Raw genomic sequence first — 25,897 nt, 5'->3', positions numbered from 1 at the left:
CTGTCCAAAAGCCTCGTACGAACCATCGCGAGATCAAGATAGTTCGTGCCCACAAAAGAACGTAAGCTTACATTCTTTCCAAATAGAATGTAAACTCGCGAGATCAGGAGGATTTGTAAGAGGCTACCTGTCCAATACAATGTTGAGTGAAATCTATGTACAGTAATATGTAACATTTGATGGTGTCAGGCTACAATGTAATGTTCTACTGTGTTATGATAATATTTGTATCACTCTACTACACCCCACAGTTTGACCATCTTCCAAGCTCAATTTAACCCAACGATTTTTCTACAGTGATCTGCTTCTGGGATGATCCATATTTTGAATAGGGGAAGGTTCGTTTTGTTGAGATCATTGCCACAATTAAATTGAGCAGGAGTGGAATAAAATACAGATTCTATGACATTATGTTCATGGCATTTTGCAGAATCAACGAGAGAGAAGTCCCATGCGCTGTGCTATTCAACTGACATTTAAAAAAAATATCCGCTGCGAAAATACCTCTCAGATTATAGTTTAACCTGCAGAATTTTAAGCAAAATGGCGACAGTGTAGTGGATGGAGGACGAAAAACGTAATGTCAAGTGTAATGACAAACGTTCCAAATATTATTGTTTTCTGCATTGGGAAGGTAGGTTTCATGCTTCTATACACACGTCTATAGGCAATTGATTAGTATATTGACGTATCGGGTGTTGTCATGTTGATAGGTTCGTGGTAGCTCTTGGTTTTATTGGGCAGGGAACATAGCGGGGACACACTGGCACCATACTGGCATAGAGATGATTTAACGCAAGACACTGGGCTCGACATTCATAATCGACCGTATCTGATGGATTTGACTGCCATTCACAAATGTATGCACTCCATTGTTTAAGTCCTGACCGTATTGTTTGTTTTTCAAAAGTTTTTTAAATTTAACCTTTATTAACAACAAATTATTATTTACAGTGACGGCATACCGGGGAACAGTGGGTTAACTGCCTTGTTCAGGGGCAGAACGACAGATTTTTACCTAGTCAACTCGGGGATTTAATCCATCAATTCTTCGGTTACTGACCCAACGCTCTAACCACTAGGCTACCTGCCGCCCGCTACAGTAGTTGAGCACCATTCCAAAAGTGTTTAGTTTCTTTTACTAAATATATTATTTATTGTTTCTGTAGCCTATTCTGTAGGAATGTAGCCATTTTCACATTTCCATAAATTCATAAAATGTTTGGGAATGAAGTAAAGGCATTTGTGAAAATTCTATAGCAATATAGAGTGGGAAAGCGGCCGTGCATTTGGACAATTAATAGACACTGCAGTAAATAAAACCTAATAAAAACACCTGTCTTGTCCAGTACCAGAGTCTTCCCAGACCAGTGAGCCATAGCCAATCAGAGCTACAGTAGGCCTTTATGCAAATAAGCCATTTGCCATACTGGCCTGCCATAATTCACTTTGAACTGGACTATGTGTTTGTTTACAGACAGTTGCAACAGCATAACTTTAGATCATTAGAATGCATTCGCCAAAAGCCACAACATGAACCAGAATGGATTTCTGCAAATATGTAGCACTGGCGTCTTCTCATATTTGGAAACGTATTGATCAAACAACCATGAAAAGGTAGGCTCGCTTTCCCTCAGTTATGCTCATCAATAACAACAAGATCAACAACTAATACTAACAACAGTGAGATGAGCTAAACTCAAACGAGGGAACATTGGATGAACCCTCTGAAACCTTTTCAGTTAGTTGGCCGTCAAAATTGCACTTATAAACAATCGGGAATAGTGTTTTTCTGTAGCTTGCCTGCCAATGCATGCTTATCCCAACGCACGTTTTGACAACTGAATGGGAATTTGCCTGCATGCCCATTTGATCGATACCAAATACATTTGATTGACAACTAAGGGTGTGCTCGTAAATTGCCTCCAGTGTGTTAGAGTGGGCTCTGTGTTCGTAAATTCAGAGCATTGTCAGATTGTCTGCTGGTAAATTGAGAGCGTTTCGCTTTCCGAGCGCACACTGCACTATTGACACTGGATGCTCAGGCCGGAGGTGTAGGGTTGATCGGAGTGTTCCTCACAACGGCAGTCAATCACCCAAGCTAACTGGCTAAAGGTGGTTAGCTTGCTTACGACTTCCAGACACAAATGAGAGAACACCTCACTATTGACCATTTTACTCGCCCTAGCAGAGCTGGTTAGACCGTTTACATGTTATCTAGAGCGTTAGTGACTAACTGCTGCACGGAAGAATGTAATAACTTTTTTTGCCGACGTTTACAGGTCATATTCAGCGGGTGTTGAGCGTTCATAAATAAATTCAGCAGTTATTCTGCGCTCTGGCCTAACGTTAGGCTCCGTGTTTTTAACTTGTTAAATAAACAGATACAGTAGGCTATTAGCCACATTATGACTGACTTTTGTGATCATTGCCCTTACTAGTTTGATTGTAATTGACATTCCCAGCCTTAGTTACATTGTGTCCAGAATGGGTGGAGGCAGCAAACAAAGTACCAGGCCAACTGTGATTTACAACCTGATAGCAATATTTGTTGGACTACTTATATTAATCATGCATTGAACTGCATCTGCATTTATTCAACCAACAATGTCTTACTGTACATCATGGATTTTTTTTGTCAAATATAACCTATTTTTAAAACCTCTTATGAAGTTGATTTTGTAGCATAAACAGGGGATTTGATATCTTGGACTAATATTATGACTGTCTGTTTGTTTCATACCTGCAGAGTAGTGAAAACGCTGTCAGTTCCACCTCAAAGTTCTGTTCAATTCTAAAACATTATTTTGTTCTGCTGTCATGTAATAGCCTACACTCATTGAATACTAATGATAGAATATCATAGAAATCAAGTCCTATTTGCATGTAGTCCTATACATGTCACTTTGCTCCACTGTGTCCATTACATTCCAATATCTGATATGCGTTATATGAGGAGCATGTCTCTGAATGCCCTGCTGTTTTCTAAACCATTGTTTATTGACACAGATTTTCTAGAAACAGATTCCTGCAGTTGCCTACTTTAAGGACACTGACAGCTTTGCACTTTGAAGGGCATCTGCCACAGCAACTGCTAGGATATAATGAATTAGGCCCACATTAAGAACACCTTTCAGTTGGTAGGTATGGGAGTAACTTACCCCAATTACACTATACCTGAAATACATGACATGCCAAAGCATTTATAATATATTAGAATAAGCTATGATTATGACATAAATCAAATTATATTTACTTTATATGAAACTTGATCTACATTCTGGCTTAAAACACACACAGCAAATTCCTTGTAAACTGATTTCACAGTTTGACTCAATAAATCAGATAGACTAGGCAAGTTAACCGCAAATTGATTATATGTTACTTAACAAGGTCAAATATTTTAACCAAGCCGCCAGAATTCCCAGAATGCACGGCATAGCAAAACAGTCATGTTTACAGAGGCAGCATCACAAATGGCATGCTATTCCCTATATAGTGCACTACTCTTAGCCAGGGCCCATAGGGTTATGGTCAAAAGTAGTGCACTATATAGGGAATAGGGTGCCATTTGGAACACATTCTGAGTCTGTAGGCACTCATACTGCTATAAATGAAGAGGCCAGGGACTACTTTAATGGGAATACACTGCCCTAATTTAGTAGCTGCAGAGAGATAAGATTTGAGTACTCTTTAGGAAGGATATAGTACTAAGAACATTACATATAGAAAAAAACTATTAGTGGCAAAAGGAAATAAGGGCAGAAGGATTGAATGATGTGGCACACATTGACAATATTTTCTTAGTACAAACCATTGAATCTTGGAAATGTCCTATTGAAGCTACTTAAGTAGCCAACACTGCCATTGACCATTGCCATTGAGGGAACATTTCTGTATCACTTTTATCATGCAAGTTATGCTACTTTGTTATATTAGTGTATGAATATATCAAAATGTTTATTTCTTTATTACAGGTGGGTTTTCAGAAGACCGTAGGGTGGAACCAATGGTTTGTAATAGACTGGTAAGTAATGACTGCTTTGGAATCATCTATTAGTAAACCATAAGCATTAGGGTATTCCACAATGCTTTTTACATTTGTATCACAAACCATTTTTGAGAAAGTCTTGATGAAAGGGGCTGTTTTAGACCTATACATGCCTCCTGCAATCTTATGATCCGTGAACCGTACATGATACAGGCAACGTCTTGGTATCAATTATAAGGACACAAGACGAGACCCAGATGCAGACGGTTTGAGTCTTTGATATTTATTAATCACTCCAAAAGGGGTAGGCAAGGGAATGGTCATGGACAGGCAAAAGCTAAAAACCAGTTCAGAGTCCAGGAGGTACAGAGGGACAGGCAGGCTCGGGGTCAGGGCAGGCAGAACGGTCAGGCAGGCGGGTACGGAGTCCAGAAAACAGGTAAGGGCAAAGACATACAAGACGAACTGGCACAGAGAGACAGGAAACACAGGGATAAATACACCAGGGAAAATAAGCGACACTTGGGGGGTCGACAAGGACAGGTGTGACAGTCAATATACTCCTTATAGTGTGCTATAACACATGGATTCTGAAATACACATTTTTGCATTAATTTATTAAACATTACAAATATTAATATGAATAGATCAGGACAACCTTTTTTTGATTTAGCTTATTTTTACACATTGTTTGGAACAATATACTATTTAAATACATAACATTTCTAGAGTGGGCTCACTGGTACTTATAACTAAATGACCCATTTTATACATAGAAATGTACATTATAGGTCATTTAACCAATCACAGCCGTCCTTTAGGATTGCACTTTCAGAAAATCACCAGTAGAGCGAGTTCCCTTTGAATCCATTTACCATTCACTGTGTTCTTGGTGCTCATAAAATGTATCGTCAGAACTTCAGAATTAGAAGAGAGCCCACTCTGGAAATTGTATGTACTTGTAGACTATTTAAAAAAATATATATATATTTCACCTTTATTTAACCAGGTAGGCTAGTTGAGAACAAGTTCTCATTTGCAACTGCGACCTGGTCAAGAAAATGCAAAGCCGTTCGCCACATACAACAACACAGAGTTATACATGGAATAAACAAACATACAATCAATAATACAGTAGAGAAAGTCTATATACAGCATGTGTAAATGAGGTAGGATAAGGGAGGTAAGGCAATAGTGAAGAAGTAATTACAATATAGCAATTAAACACTGGAATGGTAGAATGTGCAGAAGATGAATGTGCAAGTAGAGATACTGGGGTGCAAAGGAGCAAGATAAATAAATAAATACAGTATGGGGATGAGGTAGTTGGATGGGCTATTTACAGATGGGCTATGTACAGGTGCAGTGATCTGTGAGCTACTCTGACAGCTGGTGCTTAAAGCTTGTGAGGGAGATAAGAGTCTCCAGCTTTAGTGATTTTTGCAGTTCGTTCCAGTCATTGGCAGCAGAGAACTGGAAGGAGAGGCGGCCAAAGGAAGAATTGGCTTTACCTAACAGAGACTTGTAGATGACCTGGAGCCAGTGGGTTCGGCGACGAGTATGAAGCGAGGGCCAGCCAAGAAAAGCATACAGGTCGCAGTGGTGGGTAGTATATGGGGTTTTGGTGGCAAAACGGATGGCACTGTGATAGACTGCATCCAATTTGTTGAGTAGAGTGTTGGAGGCTATTTTGTAAATGACATCACCGAAGTCGAGGATCGGTAGGATGGTCAGTTTTACGAGACTATGTTTGGCAGCATGAGTGAAGGATGCTTTGTTGCGAAATAGGAAGCCGATTCTAGATTTAATTTTGGATTGGAGATGCTTAATGTGAGTCTGGAAGGAGGGTTTACAGTCTAACCAGACACCTAGGTATTTGTAGTTGTCAGAACCGTCCAGAGTAGTGATGCTGGACGGCCGGGCAGGTGCGGGCAGCAATCGGTTGAAGAGCCTGCATTTAGTTTTACTTGCATTTAAGAGCAGTTGGAGGCCACGGAAGGAAAGTTGTATGGCATTGAAGCTCGTCTGGAGGTTAGTTAACACAGTGTCCAAAGAAGGGCCAGAGGTATACAGAATGGTGTCGTCTGCGTAGAGGTGGATCAAAGAATCACCAGCAGCAAGAGCGACATCATTGATTTATACAGAGAAGAGAGTCAGCCCGAGAATTGAACCCTGTGGCACCCCCATAGAGACTACCAGAGGTCCGGACAATAGGCCCTCCGATTTGACATACTGAACTCTATCAGAGAAGTAGTTGGTAAACCAGGCGAGGCAATCATTTGAGAAACCAAGGCTGTTGAGTCTGCCAATAAGAATGTTGTGATTGACAGAGTCGAAAGCCTTAGCCAGGTCGATGAATACGGCTGCACAGTAATGTCTCTTATCGATTGCGGTTATGATATCGTTTAGGACCTTGGGCGTGGCTGAGGTGCACCCATGACCAGCTCTGAAACCAGATTGCATAGTGGAGAAGGTACAATGGGATTCGAAATGGTCGGTAATCGGTTGGCTTTTCGAAGACCTTAGAAAGTCAGGGTAGGATAGATAGGTTTGTAGCAGTTTGCGTCTAGAGTGTCTCCCCCTTTGAAGAGGGGGATGACCGCGGCTGCTTTCCAATCTATGGGAATCTCAGATGATACGAAAGAGCGGTTGAACAGGCTTGTAATTGGGGTTGGGGGGTGACAGTGTTTCCCAGCCTCAGTGCAGTGGGCAGCTGGGAGGAGGTGCTCTTATTCTCCATGGACTTTACAATGTCCCAGAATTTTTTTACATTTATTTTTACTATTTTATTTTATTTACTATTTTATTTTCCTTTTTTTTATTGTTCCAAGCAATATGTCTTAAAATGAACACAATCTAAAAGGGCTGGTTTGAGATATTCATGTTAATATTTTTTATGTTGAATAAATTCATGTGAAAATGTGTATTTCAGAATCTAGACATACTCCACATGTTAGAGCAGACAGTAGCGTCATGCCCACATTGGGCACACAGGCACATGCCCCCTGGAACACTGACTGGACAAGGCTACTCTAGTGTGTGCATTATTGTCGGTGGCGAAAGAGAACACACACAGCGTATAGTGACTTACACAGCATTTGATTTGAGCTGTCAATGTATTTTAGCTGCCGGAGGTAAGTTCGTAAATTAATTTGATCAAGCTGTGTAGCCTATTGATTCCTTCTTGATGAATAATTAAAACATGTGTGGATTGTTTCTCTGTAATACTAGCCACCAATCAATTTTTATGAAGTTGACTTTAGCTAGCCAGCTAGATAGGGAACCTATCTTCCAACCTCATCACTAGCTACCAAGCCATTTCAGACTATCAATCAAGTTAGAGTAGCTTGTTTAACTATCTTAACTAAGATTACCTATGCAGAAAAATATACAAATTTTTGTAAATAGAATTAGGGATAATGATTATGGGTTTATATTTCAGGAAAAAGCTGTTTCAGGTGTTTGAACAATGCAAAATTCTCCAACTTCCAGAAGGGGGCACACCACCCCCTTCCATCCTAAAGTACTTCATACCACTTCTAAATTAATGGGTGCATGACACCACTGAGAGCACACTAAAATGACTATAACGACAACACGATGTTGTTTGTATCATCAACGGATCATAAGGTACCACAGGAGGCATGTATAGGTCTAAAAAGGGCCTAAAATGACCACTTTCATCATGATGAACATCAAACAAACTTTTGTTAATCAATTGCACACAAGGTCCAATCACAATTTGACTTCCGCTCTTAACTCAACCTCTCTGAATGACACATACATATACAGGTTTTTGGAGTGGTGCTGGCACACTGGGTGCCCGGGGAGTTGTTGTTGTGGGGGGGTTAAGGTCCTTAATCAAGGGCACAACGTCAGGCACTGGCATCTAGTATTTGATATTAGCAACCCTTTGTTTGCCAACTCACTTGCAACCCTCCGATTTCTGGCTGGCCTCTTTAACCGCTAGGCTATCTACCGTCCATGATTGTCATCATAATTTTCTATAAAATGGATTGTGATACTAATGTAAATAGCATGTCAATCATACTTCCTCCCAATGAAGTTTCAATGTGAGAATTGCCTGAACAATCTGAGATATCATAAATATTTTCCGCTCCTGCTGGCATGGAATTGCCCATTAGTAAAATTTACAGTACCAGTCAAAAGTTTGGACACACCTACCTATTCCAGGGGTTTTTCTTTATTTTTACTCTTTTCTACATTTTAAATGATGAAGACATCAAAACTATGAAATAACAAATATAGAATCATGTAGTAATCAAAATAGTGTTAAACAAATGAAAATATATTTTATATTTGAGATTCTTCAATTACTACCCTTTGCCTTGATGACAGCTTTGCACACTCTTGGCATTCTCTCAACCAGCTTCATGAGGTAGTCACCTGGAATGCATTTCAATTAACATTGGTCTTTGGTAAAAGTTAATTGTGGAATTTATTTCCTTCTTAATGCATTTCAGCCAGTCAGTTGTGATGTGACAAGGTAGGGTTGGTATACAGAAGATAGCCGTTTTGGTAAAAGACCAAGTCCATATTATGGCATGAACAGCTCAAATAAGCGAAGAGAAATGACAGTCCATCATAACTTTAAGACATGGTCAGTCAATCTGGGAAAATGTCAAAAACTGTGAAAGTTTCTTCAAGTGCAGTCTCAAAAACCATCAAGTGCTGTGATGAAACTGGCTCTCATGAGGACTGCCTGTTGCAGAGGATACATTCATTAGAGTTACCAGCCTCAAAAATGGCAGCCCCAATAAATGCTTCACGGAGTTCAAGTAACAGACACATCTCAAAATCAACTGTTCAGAGGGGATTGCATAAATGAGGCTTTCTTTCATGGTCGAATTGCTGCAAAGAAACCATTACTAAAGGACACCAATAAGAAGAGATTTGCTTGGTCCAAGAAACACGAGCAATAGACATTAGACTGGTGGAAATCTATCCTTTGGTCTCCAAATTGGAGATGTTTGGTTCCAACCGCCGTGTCTTTGCGAGACGCAGAGTAGGTGAACGGATGACGCATGTGTGGTTCCCACCGTGAAGCATGGAGGAGGAGGTGTGATTGTGTGGGGGTACTTTGCTGGTGACACTGTCTGTGATTTATTTAGAATTCAAGGCACACTTAACCAGCATGGCTACCCAAGCATTCTGCAGCAATACGCCATCCTATCTGGTTTACGCATAGTGGGACTATCATTTGTTTTTCAACAGGACAATGAGCCAACACACCCCCAGGCTGTGTAAGTGATGGAGTGCTACATCAGATGACCTGGCCTCCACAATCACCCGATCTCAACCCAATTGAGATGGGTTGGTATGAGTTGGAGAAAAGCAGCCAACATGTGCTCAGCATATGTGGGAACTCCTTCAAGACTGTTGGAAAAGTATTCCAGGTGAAGCTGGTTGATGCCAAGTGTGCAAATCTGTCATCAAGGCAAAGGGTGGCTACTTTGAAGAATCTCAAATATTTGTATTTGTTTAACACTTTTTTGGTTACTACATGATTCCATATGTGTTATTTCATTGTTTTGATGTCTTCACTATTATTCTACAATGTAGAAAATAGTACAAATAAAGAAAAACCCTTGAATGAGTTGTTGTGGTCAGACTTTTGACTGGTACTGTATATGATTGTATTTTGTGCTGAACTAAGTATTAACCATAACTTTGCATACCTGTATAAATGTAGATTCAATTTAAAATTGAACAAGTTATGCATGATTGATAATATTTTCAGGTAATATTTATATGAAGGAAAGGGATTTGAACACACAATAATGTGAATGCGTTTTGTCGAGATGTGATAATTATGAGGCACAGTTCTCTCTCTCCAAACATACTGCCATAATACCTGAAGCTGTAGCTCAGATGTATGAACAGTTCTTTATAATATAGCTGGGTTAGATTTATTACAGCCTGAATTTAACATTTATTAAATTGAAGAAAAACTGGCCAACACAAAATAATACCCCATAATGTCAAAGTGGAATTATGTTTTCAGAAATATTTACAAACTAATTCAAGATGAAAAATGAAATGTCCCAATGTCTCGAGTCTATTGCAAGCCATAATAAATTCAGGAGTAAAAATGTGCTGAAAAAGTCACACAATAAGTTGCGTGGACTTACTGTGTACAATAATAGTGTTTAACATGATTGTTGAATGACTACCTCATCTCTGTAACACACAAATACAATTATCTGTAAGGTCCCTCAGTCGGGCAGTGAATATCAAACACAGATTCAACCACAAAGACCAGGGAGGTTTTCCAATGGCAAAAAAACAAAAAACAGACATTGAATATCCCTTTGAGCATGGTGCTGTTATTAATTACACTTTGGATGGTGTACCAATACACCCAGTCACTACAAAGATACAGGTGTCCTTCCTAACTCAGTTGCCAAAGAGGAAGGGAACCACTCAGGGATTTAAAACCGTTACAAAGTTTAACGGCTGTGATAGGAGTAAACTGAGGATGGATCAACAACATTGTAGTTACTCCACAATACTAACCTAAATGAGAGAGTGAAAAGAAGGAAGCGTGTACAGAATAACAAATATTCCAAAACATGTGTCATGTCTGCAATAAGGCACCTAAGTAAAACTGCAAAACATTTGGCAAAGAAATTAACTTTATTTCCTGAATACAAAGTGTTATGTTTGTGGCAAATCCAACACAACACATCAAGTATGGTGGTGCCTGCATCATGTTATGGGTATGCTTGTCATTGGCATGGAGCAGGGAGTTTTTTTAGGATAAAAATAAATGGAATAGAGCTAAGCACAGGCAAAATCCTGAAGGAAAACCTGGTTCAGTCTGCTTTCCAACAGACACTGGGAGACAAATTCACCTTTCAGCAGGACAATAACCGAGAACACAAGGCCAAATATACACTGGAGTTGCTTACCAAGATGACATTGAATGTTCCCGAGTGGCCTAGTTACAGTTTTGACTAAAATCGGCTTGAAAATCTATGGCAAAACCTGAAAATGGTTGTCTAGCAATGATTAACAGCCAATTTGACAGAACTTCAGAATTTTGAAAACAGTAATGGGCAAATATTGTACAATCCAGGTGTGCAAAGCTCTTAGAGACTTATCCATAAAGACTCACAGCTTTGATCACTGCCAAAAGTGATTCTAACATGTATTGACTCAGGGTGTGAATACTTATGTAAATGAGGTATTTCAGTTTCAATCAATTTGTAAAGATTTCTAAAAACATGTTTTCTCACTTTGTCATTATGGTATTGTTTATAAATGGGTGAGAGAAAAAAAATCTCTATATATCCATTTCCTGGAGTCAAATGACCAAATCGCCCTCTAGTGGTGGAATGTTCAAAATATTTTTCAGAATTTCCAAATTAGTAATCATTATTTAACTAAATCCTCCTTGTTACATTTCAGTCTTCTGTAATGTATATAAAGTGTAATATTGGGATGCAAACTCAAAATTGAATACATTTAATCTCTATATCTGACATGGTACAGGTGTCTTCTTTTTTTAAGCCCATATGTGAGGTGTATACTTTTGTTTCAAAATAGATTTGTTAAAGACTAACAAGAAATACTCTGATTTAGCACGCTGCAGTAAAAGGTTCATCCATTTAAAATTCAGGCTGTATCGCAACACAATGTGGAATAGGTCAAGGGGTATGCATACTTTCTGAAGGCTCTGTGTGTGATCTAGTAATATTGAAGTAATATTGAAATGAATATTATATTTTATTTTATGGTATGCTTGATTTATATCCCAGGTAACGTGATGTCCTCATAACATTCACAATGTTCCCTGTTGGTCCCCCACCGGGACTATATAGTGTATCATGTGTAGAGAGAGGGCCCTGGCCCCTAGAAGGTCTGCTGGGGTTTTGACCCCTAACCTCACTGGCCACTCCAGTAACACAGGCCTGTTGAAGTGTTTCTACAAATCCAGCCTCTCGGGCTGTTGTCCTCCAACAGCTCTGTCAGGTTACAGAGCGTTCCCACCACTAAGGGGCACACTATGATCACTAATGCTTGAACCCCTTATTCAGAGGAGTTGAATCACAAGCCTAGATGAACAATGGCCCATAGCATAAGCAAGCATTATAGAAAGCACCTAATAATAAGTGATTCATTACTATTTTTGATTTGTCATTGCAGTCTATCATTTTAAGACAGGTATTTGTCTGACAACAGTGAAGGCAGTCCTTACAAGACGATCCATTTAGTTCCTTCTCAATATTTCTGAGAAAACTGATGGACACTTCCTTGTTTTAATTACTAAATTAAACTCTTTCTAAGATGTTAACTGTATACAATGTTTTACTTATGACTGAAATAGACACATCTTCAGTATGTTGAATGCACATAATATTTACAGGTACATTTAGTGATTTTTCAATCATTCGTATTTCCATTCTGTAGCAATAATATAATCCACAAAATGATGTGACCACAAAATGTAATCCAAACGTAACCACATGCTAGACCACAGACAAGAAGGCCAAGTTGGAAAATACATGTTTGTAAATGCTTGAGCAGATTCCAGGATCGATCCGACCAAGGCCGCAAGAATATTCTATTGATGTAGAAGCTATTCACTCATTGAGCGCCAATTAACCAAAAATGTAAATCCTCTGTCTGTATTGATTGAAAGGATGAAGGCAGAAGTTTGCCACTACATTAGTAACAAGGCAGCTGGACCGTTCTGTGATATCTATCAAGGTTGTGGTCCTCCTCATTAATTTGACCATTTATTCTTTAGTTTGATGTGATATTTTAGGGATTTGAGTGTAGGGGTACACAGGTTAGCTACAATTATGCTGATGGTAAGGTTTATATGGGTACACTGAATGAAGTATGGCATTCTAAGCCTACCGTTATACCTATGGGTAGTTTCATCGTGATTAACCTTCCTTTCTCTCCTCTCAACCATCTCAGGGAGACAAATCCTCGTCCAATCAGCTCCTTCTGGACACGTTCTGTTCATCTATATTTATAAATGACCTTCAGAAGGATAGATCAGGGACTTTATTTCATTTTATGTTTTTGAAAGATTTTTTTGCCCTTTTTAGGGCAGTGCAAATGCTCCCTTAAACTAAGTCCTGTTCTGATTTTAGTATTCACTTCTTAAGAGGGGTAAGACGTCCACACAGTCAGCTGTCCATACTAATGCTGCTGTACTAAACTGCTGGCAACCTCATTATTCTGAATGCAGGTAGGTTCTATTATACATTCTAATAAAATTGCATTGAAGGACTGTTTTCTGGTAAATGACAGCGTCCTACTCAGATCTTTGGACTTAATATGTGATAGTATGAAGATAGGAGTGAAAATAGATGTTGTTTTCCTCCATTGGTACAGTTATTCTTTACCGCTTATATAGAATGAAGTACACAGTACCTTGCTGACTCACAGTTCAGTCTTCTAGTGTTTCATAGTGTGTGGAGTCTCTACCGGGTGAAGTGCTGTGTCCAGCCCACCGGTGTTGTACTGGACAGGAAGGCTGCAGCAGGGCCATCTGTTGGTCTCGGTTGGTATTGGAAGAGGTCCACATACATGTGATCAGGTTACAGTGATATACCTCTCACGATACAAATCTGTCTAGTGCGCCCATGTGAGTACAACAGTCATTGATTAATGTTAGTTAATACCAGTACTCAGTTATCTGATGACTTGAGGTAATTGACAGTTTGGTAAATCTCTGCTTTATTGCTTATAGCCTGCTCTATTGAAGTAAAGATGCAGAGATATGAAAATACATGTAGTATGTAAACAGAAACTGATGAAGGGTGTGTGTCTTACAGATACGCATGTTCAACTGGGTTGACGTTAATGATTGATAGTAATAAACTGAATTGTTTGAGAGAGGGAAATATTTTGAACAAGCTCTGTTACAGTTTCGAAAGACTCACTCATGTTTGACTTTGATAGTGATTTAACGGTAATAAACTAATAAGCTGAGTCGTCAGAGTTGAAAATGTGTTGAGGGCTTCAAGATCAGGTGTGCATTGTGTGTAAACCTAATGCTGTTGATGAAAACACTGCCTGGGGAACAGCAGAGTGGGAGTCTTTGAAAAGTCAACTTGAAATGAATCCCGCGGCTTCGGTTAATAAAAGAGAAAGTTAGTGAGAAGAAAATAACAAACAGACGAATGAAATAAATAAATAAATAAAAGGAATGGAAGATCAAATCATTTTTCACAAAATCCTTATTCTGTGGATGTTTTTTTTTCTGCATGTGTACACACTGATGCAATCACTCTTAAAGCAGCATAATAATACATGAAGTTATATCGTCATACCACGTATTAGCAATAGATGCCATAAACCCCTGTATATAATTCATTCATCTACATTCAAAAGCACAGATTACAGGTGTAAGAAGACCACTTACAGTGGTATTTAGTACAGTTGTAACGTTGCCACATCCCGTACTATTAAAGATAAGATATCAGAACAATGGGGGATCATTCACTCCTAAAAAAAAAAGGAACATTTGTGAAACTCTTTGATTTGATCTGATTTGTTTTGATCTGGAGAGGAGAGGGGAGTTAAAAAGAGAAATCTCCTTAACACCCCCCCCCCCCCAGGCCTGACAGGCTGTGTTGAATAATACACATGCTCAGGAGGTGGATGTGGGGAGTGTGTCTGTGTCGAACCCTCGCCTGTGATCAGTGGCTAAGGGTTAGACCATATATGCCAGCCCACCCCACCTCTCCACGGTGTACCTCCATTGATAAGATGATATTAATTGGTATGAATAGAGAGGGCTTTCTTCTACTCTCCTCCACCTCTCCTTGTATACATTTACCATTATACTCATTAGCTTCCCCAGTGCGGTGCCTCCCAGCCAGCTTCCCTTCTCCTCCACATCCCCCTTGGGTCTCCTGGGAGGCAATTTGCATCTCTCCATGGAGCCTCTCTGGGGTTATTGAGGAAATATTAGCCTCTTTTCTTCCCCGGCCGACCCTTTGATTTATTTGGAGGCTGGGCTGATGGAGTGGCAGTCCCATGTTAATGACTGGTCCTGGTGTAGGACCCCTGGTGCAAGGCCACTCCTTGATCCACGCAAGAAAGGTGCAATTGACAACCATGACTGAATATTCATGTTACGTTTGTGTGTTTGTCTCTCGGTGTGTGTGTGTGTGGGAGGTGGGGGGGTGGTGTGTGAGTGTGAGGGGGACGTGTAGGTGTGTGTCTGTGTGTTTCAGTATGTGTGTATGCACAGCTTAGATAGGTGGACCTTGAGAAATGACAAGAGGGAATCCCAGTGATGTCAGGGTCAGTGCGTTCAAGTTGCTCAGTGTCTCTGACCACCCATTTGGTTTGATTAGAGAGGTTTCTGTTTGCTTACTATGTATCCCTGGCTATATCTAGGTGTATTTTATTATGTTATTGCTTTCTTTGGAATGGGAAAGCCATGTCCCTTCCTTCTAGCCAGTGGAACAGTTCAGGCCCAGTTGTTATTAATGTTGTTAGACGTCGCAGAGAATTTGCTTATTGGTTATGGGCCTAGCTAGGACTAAGAACCACATCCCCACTTCTGGTCAGCCATATAGTTTAGCTCAGCTGCAACACAGTAGCAATGTAGCAACACTCTAACGCCCTGATAGATTACACATTATTTAGCTGGAGAACACACACATTGCTGGAAGAATTTTAAAACGGCAGAATATATATTGGACAACGCACATATTTAAAAGTCAAAAGTACTTTAAATCAGGACAATGTTCTGTTTAATTGATAATGATAAATCAATTGAGTTTGGGTTGCTTTGTACTATAGCTAGCTAGTGAGAGGTCCTTGGTATACCTGTTCTGCCTGATCCATGCTTGCCATGTACTCTGTACGACTTACGGAGCCAGATATTCATATTATGTTTTTAAAGAAAGGTAATGAGAGGTGTTTCATCCTGATGTGTGCGACGCTTGACATTTCTCCAGATTTAAGCGTACTGATGTCTGCTCACTCGGCAGAGAGAGAGGAGCCTGTCCTCCGTTTGGAGAGAAGTTTGACACTGACTTTTCTTTCATGTGATTGGTCACGTGTCTGACTAAAGCAAAGCGGTAGCGACAAAGTTTGATTGGCCTATATTTTTGGGGGATTCCATCTCAACCAAAAATGACAGGGTGCAATCTGAGCATGCCCAATCATAATCATAGCAACTGCTTGTATCATGCATATACCCCCAAACTATTTATATATAGTAAGCTCTAGAGTATATGGTAATCATCACATTTAATAAAAGCCAACATCCATACTATTTTTTTTTTTTACAAAAATAGCATAGCTACCAATGCAATCTCTACATCTAGGTGTACATCACATATTCAAAACAGGTGAATGAACAGCTCATGCATATTGTCATGAAGGGGGCAACAAACACAGTAGTAAATGGAAATATGCCACTTTCAACAGGCATGAACAGCACTGCACAGCTTGCCAGAACCATCCAAGTAGATGAGTCTGGTGGCAATGCTTTGGTTAGTGAGTCCTTTCCTCTCAGTATTGGGTGGATTGGTGTGCGTGTATCTAAACAGAGCAGATATGATGTTTATGAGGCCATCTGTCTGCTGTAGTGTTCGCTGTAGTGTTCACTGTGTGCGTCCCGAATGGCACCCTATTCCCTATATAGCGCACTACTTTTGACCAGGACCCATAGGGGCTCTGGTCAAAAGTAGTGCCCTATGTAGGGAATAGGGTGCCATTTGGGACATACGCAGAAACAGCTCCTCTGTGGCCACTGGCCCTGGCCTCCTCCTCAACGTGAGAGAGAGAACTCATTAAAACCGTCACATGAATGCCTGAGAAACCTCATACCTCTTTTTTTCCCCTTCTCCTCCTTTCTCCTTAAAAAGGAGAGAAGTTTAAAACTAACAAAGCCCAGGGAAATCCCCATCAGACATCCCTCCCTTAATCCATTTAATTTTGAAAGGTATTGTTTAAAGCTTCAAAGTTTATATCGTTTAATCCCCCCTCTAACACTACGGGCAGCAAATGAGGCCGTGTCAGCGGTTTGAACAGATATAATCTCCTCCACACAACAGAAAATCCTCCTGCTAGACAAGGTTGCATAGGTTCCCTGTGAACTCAAGCGTTTGATGTTGCTACCTGCTATTGAACATGACTTCTGTCTTAACCCAACTGTCACTCGCTCCCTCTCCTCTTTTATCACTCCCAATGTTCTCTCTACACCTTTTTCTTATCAGTAAATCTACCCATCACAGCCGTTTCATTTATTCTCGTCTGTTTTTTGGATAGTGGGCATGGGAAGGTTTGGGGTGAGGGGTGAGAGGGTTGTGTGTTTTTTTTAGTCATGCTTCTTAGTGTTAACTCGTTGAGAGAATACGTGTCCACTCGGTTTGGACTGACCGGACTTTTATTATTTTGGTAAGTGAAACTCGGGGCTTGCTCTCAGAGCATGTATCTGGCTAGTCAAATTTGAGAACATTGCTACAACTTTACGTCACTATTGCCATCGTTGTGTGTGTAATCAGGGTTTCTTTCTAGCTGTTTTTGTTATTTTTCCATAGAAGAGAAAGAAAGCTCGAGGCATGTTCTATTATTCTGTTATACAACGGGTGGGTCTAATCCTGAATTCTGATTGGTTAAAACCGCATTCCAGCCGGTGTCTATTCCACAAGGTACCACCGGCTAAATCTATGATGTTAAAATATCTATTTACTCTGTTCCATTTGACTGCGCAATCTACTGTCTCATCAGCCCAGCCAGGCACTTTATAAAAGTGATCTCTACTATTTAAAGTATCTAGACATTATCTCACATTTCTTTTAGATTAACATTTCATTTTCAACAGCGGAGATTTGTATAAACCTTGCTGTCTGTCTCCGATATTTGCAAAATTGTTTCAATATTCAAATTCAATCTTCAGCTGTCCCATAGTAATGAATGTGTTGGGAGTCGGGACGAGACAGATAGGCAGGCAGCGTTTCTCAGCCAGTCAAAATCATGAATCAGCTGGTATCATTTTGGTATCATATATACAAAAAAAGGTCAATTGAAAAAAGGTCAAACTAAATTAAGTGTAGCAAGTTTGCGGTCTTTCCAGCTTCAGTTTGAAGTGATTGTGTTAGCTGTGTTTTTGGCTAGCTCCTCTCTGAACAACAGTGTCCTATGCAGGCGAAATCGCGCCTCATTAGCTCATTGTTATGGATGTATCCAAATAAATGTCACTAGAAAACAGCTAAAATAAATGCAAATGCTGCTACTTTATTCTGTCCATAGTTCAAATCAAATTTGATTTGTCATATCCCCCGAACACAGCAGGGTCGGCGCATATTGTAAGGTTAGTCACAGCAGGTTACTTACAAGCCCTTAACCAACAATGCACTTTTAAGAAAATAGAGTTAAGCAAATATTTACTAAATAAACTAAAGTAAAAAATAAAATAAAAAGTAACACAAAGTATATAGTCCAGGTTGCCATTTGATTAATTGTTCGGCAGTCTTATGGCATAAGGGTAGAAGCTGTTAAGGAGCCTTTTGGACCTGGACTTAGTGCTCCTGTACCGCTTGCCGTGCGGTAGCAGAGAGAACAGTCTATGACTTGGTTGACTCGAGTCTTTGATAATTTTTTGGGGCCTTTCTCTGACACCGCCTGGTATATACAGTACCAGTCAAAAGTTTGGACACACCTACTCATTCAAAGGTTTTTCTTTATTGTGCATTTCTACATAGTAGAATAATAGTGAAGACATCTAAACTATGAAATAATACATGGAATCATGTAGTAACCAAAACAGTATTAAATACATTCTGGGATTCTTCAAAGATGCCACCCTTTGCCTTGATGACAACTTTGCACACCCTTGGCATTCTCTCAACCAGCTTCACCTGGAATGCTTTTCCAACAGTCTTGAAGGAGTTCCCACATATGCTGAGCACTTGTTAATTGCTTTTCCTTCACTCTGCAGTCTCACTCATCCCAAACCATCTCAATTGGGTTGAGGTCGGGTGATTGTGGAAGCCAGGTCATCTGATGCAGCACTTCATCAATCTCCTTCTTTGTAAAAAAAGGATGGCGTATTGCTGCAGAATGCTGTGGTAGCCATGCTGGTTAAGTGTGCCTTGAATTCTAAATAAATCACAGACAGTGTCACCAGCAAAGCACCATCACACCTCCTCCTCCTCCATAATTCACAGTGGGAACCACTCCTAATCACTACTCCTAATCCATGCTTCTTAGTGGGAACCACTCATCCGTTCACTTACTCTGGGTCTCACAAGGACATGGCAGTTGGAACCAAAAATCTCAAATTTGGACTAATCAGACCAAAGGACTGATTTCCACCTGTCTAATGTCCATCGTGTTTCTTGGCCCAAGCAAGTCTCTTCTTATTATTGGTGGTTTCTTTGCAGCAATTTCAATCATGAAGGCTTGATTCACTCAGTCTCCTCTGAACAGTTGATGTTGAAGTGTCTGTTACTTGAACTCTGTGAAGCATTTATTTGGGCTTTAATTTCTGAGGCTAGTAACTCTAATGAACTTATCCTCTAAAGCAGAGGATAAGAGGACTCTGGGTCTTCCTTTTCTGTGGCGATCCTCAGTTTCATCATAGCGCTTGATGGTTTTTGCGACTGCACTTGAAGAAACATTCAAAGTTCTTGACATTTTCCGGATTGACAGACCTTCATGTCTTAAAGTAATGATGGTCTGTCGTTTCTTTTGACTGGTATTGTAGGTCCTGGATTGCAGGAAGCTTGGCCCCAGTGATGTACTGGGCTGTAGTGTACATCCCAGTACATCGCTTGCAAGCAAAGGATAAGAACGTTGCCAGCCAGTATGGCAATGGAACAGTCGCTTCCCAAGCAACCAAACCGATAGAACAAACAACCAGCTGGCTTGGTAGCAACCCTAGATTTGTGTCGGGACTATATCTTGTGGAAGAATGAAATAGTATGAATAATTTCATCAAAATAACCTTTGTAATGAAAATGGGTCAATTGGTATTTGAATATGTTGGTAACCCTTTGTATAAAAGTGATAATGCCCTCGAAGCTGGTGTTTGTAGGACATACAGTGCTTTCAGAAAGTATTCAGACCCGTTGACTTTTTCCACATTTTGTTACGTTACAGCCTTTTTCTAAACTGAATTTAAAAAATCCCCCCTATTCAGTCTATACACAATATCCCATAATGACAAAGAAATGTACATACATTTTCAGACCCTTTTCTATGAGACTTGAAATTCAGCTCGGGTGCATCCTGTTTCCATTGATCATCCTTGAGATGTTTCATCTTGATTGGAGTCCACTTGTGGTCAGTTCAATTGATTGGACATGATTTGGAAACTGCACACCTGTCAATATATATGGTCCCACAGTCTTTTATTTATTTTACCTTTATTTAACCAGGCAAGTCAGTTAAGAACACATTCTTATTTTCAATGACGACCTAGGAACAGTGGGTTAACTGCCTGTTCAGGGGCAGAACGACAGATTTGTACCATTTCAGCTCGGGGGTTTGAACTTGCAACCTTCCGGTTACTAGTCCAACACTCTAACCACTAGGCTACCCTGCCGCCCCAGTGCATGTCAGAGCAAAAACCAAGCCATGAGGTCGAAGGAATTGTCCTTAGAGCTCCGAGGCAGGATTGTGTCAAGGCACAGATCTGGGGACGGGGACCAAAACATTTCTGCAGCATTAAAGGTCCCCAAGAACACAGTGGCCTCCATCATTTTTAAATGGAAGAAGTTTGGAACCACCAAGACTTACTGCAGCTGACCGCCCAACCAAACTGAGCAATCGGGGGAGAGGGGCCTTGGTCAGGGAGGTGACCAAAAACCTGATGGTGACTCTGACAGAGCTCCAGAGCTCCTCTGTGGAGATGGGAGAACCTTCCAGAAGGACAACCATCTCTGCAGCACTCCACCAATTAGGCCTTTATGGGAGAGTGGCCAGACGGAAGCCACTCCTCAGTAAATAGCACATGACAACCCACTTGGAGTTTGCCAAAAGGTACCTAAAGCACTCTCAGACCATGAGAAACAAGATTCTTTGGTCTGATGAAAAACAAGATTGAACCCTTTGGCCTGAATGCCAAGCGTCAAGTTTTTTTTCTTCTTTTTTTTCACCTTTATTTAACCAGGTAGGCTAGTTGAGAACGAGTTCTCATTTACAACTGCGACCTGGCCAAGATAAAGCATAGCAGTGTGAACAGACAACAACACAGAGTTACACATGGAGTAAACAATAAACAAGTCAATAACACTATAGGAAAAAAAAGTCTATATACATTGTGTGCAAAAGGCATGAGGAGGTAGGCGAATAATTACAATTTTGCAGATTAACACTGGAGTGATAAATGATCAGATGGTCATGTGCAGGTAGAGATACTGGTGTGCAAAAGAGCAGAAAAGTAAATAAATAAAAACAGTATGGGGATGAGGTAGGTAAATTGGGTGGGCTATTTACCGATGGACTATGTACAGCTGCAGCGATCGGTTAGCTGCTCAGATAGCAGATGTTTAAAGTTGGTGAGGGAGATAAGTCTCAGATAAACTTCAGCGATTTTTGCAATTCATTCCAGTCACAGGCAGCAGAGAACTGGAAGGAAAGGCGGCCAAATGAGGTTTGTTGCGAAATAGAAAGCCGACTCTAGATTCGATTTTAGATTGGAGATGTTTGATATGAGTCTGGAAGGAGAGTTTACAGTCTAGCCAGACACCTAGGTACTTATAGATGTCCACATATTCTAGGTCGGAACCATCCAGGGTGGTGATGCTAGTCGGGCGTGCAGGTGCAGGCAGCGAACGGTTGAAAAGCATGCATTTGGTTTTACTAGTGTTTTAAGAGCAGTTGGAGGCCACAGAAGGAGTGTTGTATGGCATTGAAGCTCGTTTGGAGGTTAGATAGCACAGTGTCCAAGGAAGGGCCAGCAGTATACAGAATGGTGTCTGCGTAGAGGTGGATCAGGTGGATCAGGGAATCGCCCGCAGCAAGAGCAACATCATTGATATATACAGAGAAAAGAGTCGGCCCGAGAATTGAACCCTATGGCACCCCCATAGAGACTGCCAGAGGACCGGACAACATGCCCTCTGATTTGACACACTGAATTCTGTCTGCAAGGTAGTTGGTGAACCAGGTAAGGCAGTCATTAGAAAAACCGAGGTTACTGAGTCTGCCGATAAGAATATGGTGATTGACAGAGTCGAAAGCCTTGGCCAGGTCGATGAAGACGGCTGCACAGTACTGTCTTTTATCGATGGCGGTTATGATATCGCTTAGTACCTTGAGCGAGGCTGAGGTGCACCCGTGACCGGCTCGGAAACCGGATTGCACAGCGGAGAAGGTACGGTGGGATTCGAGATGGTCGGTGATCTGTTTGTTAACTTGGCTTTATAGGTCTGTAACAGTTAGGGTCCAGGGTGTCTCCCCCTTTGAAGAGGGGGATGACCGCGGCAGCTTTCCAATCCTTGGGGATATCAGACGATATGAAAGAGAGGTTGAACAGGCTGGTAATAGGGGTTGCGACAATGGCGGCGGATAGTTTCAGAAATAGAGGGTCCAGATTGTCAAGCCCAGCTGATTTGTATGGGTCCAGGTTTTGCAGCTCTTTCAGGGGGGGGGGGGGGGAGCTATTGGCCGAGGTTGGAGTAGCCAGGACGAAGGCATGGCCAGCCGTTGAGAAATGCTTTTTGAAGTTTTCGATTATCATGGATTTATCTGTGGTGACCGTGTTACCTAGCCTCAGTGCAGTGGGCGGAGGAGGTGCTCTTGTTCTCCATGGACTTTACAGTGTCCCAGAACCTTTTTGTAATTAGAGCTTCAGGATGCAAATTTCTGCTTGAAAAAGCTAGCCTTTGCTTGACTGACTGCGTGTATTGGTTCCTGACTTCCCTGAACAGTTGCATATCGCGGGGGCTATTCAATGCTATTGCAGTCCGCCACAGGATGTATTTATGCTGGTCGAGGGCAGTCAGGTCTGGAGTGAACCAAGGGCTATATCTGTTCTTAGTTCTGCATTTTTTGAACGGAGCATGCTTATCTAAGATGGTGAGGAAGTTACTTTTAAAGAATGACCAGGCATCCTCAACTGACGGGATGAGGTCAATATCCATCCAGGATACCCTGGCCAGGTCGATTAGAAAGGCCTGCTCGCAGAAGTGGTTTAGGGAGCGTTTGACAGTGATGAGGGGTGGTCGTTTAACCGTGGGCCCGTGGCGGATACAGGCAATGAGGCAGTGATCGCTGAGCGGTGTATTTGGAGGGCAAGTTGGTCAGGATGATGTCTGTTAGGGTGCCCATGTTTACGGATTTAGGGTTGTACCTGGTGAGTTCCTTGATGATTTGTGTGAGATTGAGGGCATCTAGCTTAGATTGCAAGACTGCTGGGGTGTCTGAAAGAAACTTGGCACCATCCTTACGGTGAAGCATGGTGGTGGCAGTATAAAGCTGTGGGGATGTTTTTCAGCTGTAGGATTGATGGAAAAAGGAACGGAACAAAGTACAGAGAGATCCTTGATGAAAACCTGGTCCAGAGCGCTCAGGACTTTCCAACAGGACAACGATCCTAAGCACACAGCCAAGACAATGCAGGAGTGGCTTTGGGACAAGTCTCTTAATATCCTTGAGTAACCCAGCCAGAGCCCGGACTTGAACCCAATCGAACATCTCTGGAAAGACCTGAAAATAGCTGTGCTGCGACGCTCCCCATCCAACCTGACAGAGCTTGAGAGGATCTGTAGAGAAGAATGGGAGAAACTCCCCAAATACAGGTGTGCCAAGCTTGTAACGTCATACCCAAGACTCAAGGTTGTAATCGCTGCCAAAGGTGCTTCAACAAAGTACTGAGTAAAGGGTCTTAATACTTTTTTATTTTTCATACTTTTGCAAAGATTTATTTAAACCTGTTTTTGCTTTTCATTATTGTGTATTGTGTGTAGGTTGATGAGGGATTTTATTTATTTATTTTAATCCATTTTAGAATAAGGCTGTAATGTAAAAAATGTGGGAAAAGTCAAGGGGTCTGAATACTTCCCGAATGGACTTCGTCTCGGACCTAACAACACCTGTGACAATATATCCTCAAAACACCGGCTTAAAGTGCAGTATCACTTAATTCATACATTCTTCTGAGCCTTTGATTACTGCGTCCAAATAATAAACACCAGAACCCATTTTAGATCATAGGCCTTTCAGTTATTAATAGATCATTTTTTATCCATAACGGTGGTTGAGTCCCAAATGACTTGCTATTTCCTAAATAGTATAGGGCTCTGATTAAAACTAGTGCACTATATAGGAAATAGGGTGCCATTTGGGATGTAACCAGTGACTCATGCATATCTTCTAATTAGAACCATTTGAGTCAAATACATATATATGTCTTGTTACTCTAGCAGCGGATGACATTGTTTGGTTATCAAAGGCTTTCTGTAAACACATTATCACGATTCAGGCTGACAGGACTGAGTGTGTCTGTTTAGGATACAGGCATACATAATCACACACCGAATCAGGATACAGGCGTACACAGTCACACCCCAAAAGAGAGAGTGGATGCCATTATGATGGTAATTACCCTTTTGGTGACAAACTATCTGGATAATAAATATTCACTTAATCAAGCCAAATGTCATGGATGAAACTGTCCACTTTATTCTCTTTGTGAATGCAAGCACCATTGAATGTATTGTCAACTAATATTGTGAGCTCTAAATTTACAATAGTTACTGAATAGCTGTAGTTGTCTGAACCTGACTACAACAGACTATTATTATTACTGCGAAACACTGCCCCCTAATCCCCACTTCCCCAAAATACGTGTAAATACTGGATTATAAATTGTGCCTTCCTGTATTATACTTGTGCTAAAAGTTTATTCTGTTTTACCGAGCCATTTACTTTGTTTGTATTCTTATCTTTTATTATTTACTATTGTTGTTGCATTGATGAGAAGGAACCTGCAAGTAAGCATTTCTCTGGACTGTGTAATGTATACCATGTGTATCCTGTACATAGGAGTAATAAAACTTGAAACTAGTGAATTATTTCCATAGACTATTAGGAAGGTTGTAGGCTACACTAAACGTTTTGGGCCTTTTCTTTGCTGTCTCTGTATGGGTTTGTGTGGGTAAAGGTGCAATCTGTGGTATTAACTATTGATTTTTTGAAGTATATAACTTCTAAATGCCTCAAAAGCTTAACCCATCCTTTGCCAAAATATAAGGTGTATCTTGGTCTATGTGGTACAGTAGACTTTAGACTGCTCTCCAGAATGTGAACTGAACCAAGCCTTTCCTCCTAGCTGTGGAATTGTGGCTGAACAACACTATGCTCTCCTCTCCTTGGGACTGTGTCAGGCTGAATCTCTGCCTGTTTGTTTTGAGCCGTGGGCTTTGATACTCTTCTCACACTTGAGAGGCGGCTTCATAAATTCCCATTGTGTCAAGTAAATCAATAGTTCCCATTAGCTGAGGAAGTTGTGGAGCTGCTGCAGCACTTGCGGGGCCGCGGCTCCGCCTGGTTCAGTTGTGTGTTTTCTCTCCCGGTGAAGGTGGAGGCATAGATATACTGCATGGGGATGGGTGGCTGTCTGTTGATCCATCCAGACAGCTCCAGCGGTTGAACTGGTCTGGTTGACTGGTCCCAGTTGGGGAGAGGGAATTCCCTTAGACACCCCAAACTCAAAGCCTTTAACACTGATTCTCTGCTGATGTTAAGCCTGGCTCTTTCTTTGTTTAATGATGTTTCAGGCTGTTCACGTAAGATTTGAGCCATTTCAGGGACACATTATGATTGATGTGTCTGAATGGAGCGACAGAAATGTTTTTTTTTCGTTTTGACACAAAATTGAAATAAAAATGTTTCATCACTGTAATAAATGTGATATACACGGAATATACAAAACATTAAGAACACCTGCTCTTT

The 25,897-nt window shown here is 40.9% G+C and overlaps 1 protein-coding gene across 2 annotated transcripts in view; it reads left to right on the top strand.

The window, feature by feature from the left end:
* Positions 1-431: 431 nt before the first annotated feature.
* Positions 432-25,897, top strand: part of LOC109898057 (zinc finger protein 644) — a 45,471-nt gene continuing 20,005 nt past the window's right edge. Inside the window, exons 1-2 of one of the 2 annotated variants that reach the window (XM_020492822.2) lie at positions 432-634; positions 3,978-4,027. The gene's annotated coding sequence lies outside the window, so the exon portion shown is untranslated. Of the gene's footprint in view, positions 635-1,488; positions 1,618-3,977; positions 4,028-25,897 lie in introns of those variants that run through there. The other variant, XM_031833555.1, reaches the window with a different exon arrangement.

Source organism: Oncorhynchus kisutch, linkage group LG10, assembly GCF_002021735.2.
Source record: "Oncorhynchus kisutch isolate 150728-3 linkage group LG10, Okis_V2, whole genome shotgun sequence".
NCBI classification, from domain to species: domain Eukaryota; kingdom Metazoa; phylum Chordata; class Actinopteri; order Salmoniformes; family Salmonidae; genus Oncorhynchus; species Oncorhynchus kisutch.
This window is presented reverse-complemented; position numbering and strand designations above follow the sequence as displayed.